Source organism: Myotis davidii, unplaced genomic scaffold (assembly GCF_000327345.1).
Source record: "Myotis davidii unplaced genomic scaffold, ASM32734v1 scaffold370, whole genome shotgun sequence".
Taxonomy (NCBI): Eukaryota; Metazoa; Chordata; class Mammalia; order Chiroptera; family Vespertilionidae; genus Myotis; species Myotis davidii.
In genome coordinates this window covers 15,184,943-15,186,347 of record NW_006288615.1, presented here as the reverse complement: position 1 = coordinate 15,186,347, position 1,405 = coordinate 15,184,943, and positions in this window count along the sequence as shown.

The window sequence follows — 1,405 nt, the reverse complement described above, 5'->3', positions numbered from 1 at the left end:
TTGAAGGGGATTCAGCATTCTTTAAGAAGGGGAAGAAGAAGAAAAAGGTAAAGATAAAAATTATGAACAACAAAGTGACAACAAATACATATCAACAAGTGAACCTAAAAATCAAGTGAATAAAAAATCTGTTGAACAGAATAAACTGGTGAATATAATAGAATCAGGGGCATAGAAAGGGAGTGGACTGACAATTCTCAGTGGGGAGGGGATATGGGGAAAAAGGGAAGAGACTGGACAAAAATCATGCACCTATGGATGAGGACAGTGGGTGGAGAGTGAGGGAGGAGGGTGGGGTGGGAACTGGGTGGAGGGGAGTTATGGGGGGAAAAAGAGGAACAACTGTAATAATCTGAACAATAAAGATTTAATTAATAAAAAAAAATAAAAGAAACACAACAACAAAATGCTATTTGTGGAATTGAAAATCAGAAACGTAAGTCAAAAATATTCCGGGCTCTGTTATAATCTTTTATTTTTCTTCCAAAAGTTTTTATTTTTTATTAAAGATAAAAAAATACTCTTTGTGGAAATAAAAACTAGAAGTGTAAGTTAAAAATAGTCTGAGTCTGTTATAATATTTTGCTTTTCTTATAAAAGTGTTTATTTCTTATTACTGGCCTTCATTTGTTATTAATTTATCTTTTTTTTAAAAAAAGCCTCTACATCTGCACTAATTCTATAGGATCATTAAATCAAAGTGAGTTCCACATAATAGTATGTCCTCTCTCTGAACACAGTGAGTATACAGGAAAATGTAACAGTTTACAATATAATTGGGGTGTAAGAAAAATTGGGTTAAGGTATATAAAAAATGTTGAGAAAAATACAAATCAGTAAATGTCCCAGGACTAAGTTGTGTGGTATATAATAAGGGAAATATCTCAAGAAAAGCAATTAGCTCATTCAGAAGATAGTTCATTGTTGAACTAAGATGAGAGAGATGGGATGATTTGTTTAGGAAAGATTTCTTAGGATTTCTTAAAACCCAAACTCTTAAATCTACTAACTGCCTAGACCAGTGATGGCGAACCTATGGCATGCATGTCAGAGGTGACACGCGAACTCGTTTTTTTGGTTGATTTCTCTTTGTTAAATGGCATTTAAATATATAAAATAAATATCAAAAATATAAATCTTTGTTTTTACTATGGTTGCAAATATCAAAAAAATTCTATATGTGACACGGCACCAGAGTTAAGTTAGGGTTTTTCAAAATGCTGACACGCCAAGCTCAAAAGGTTCGCATCACTGACCCAGACTATGAATCACTTTCTGGTGCCAATATTTCATCTTTAAACTTCATTTTTTGACTCCTCTATAGATTACTTAGCTACTTTCATGCCATCTAATATACTGAAATAGAATATGTACTAAATGAATTCCAAATAATTCAGCAAGGAAT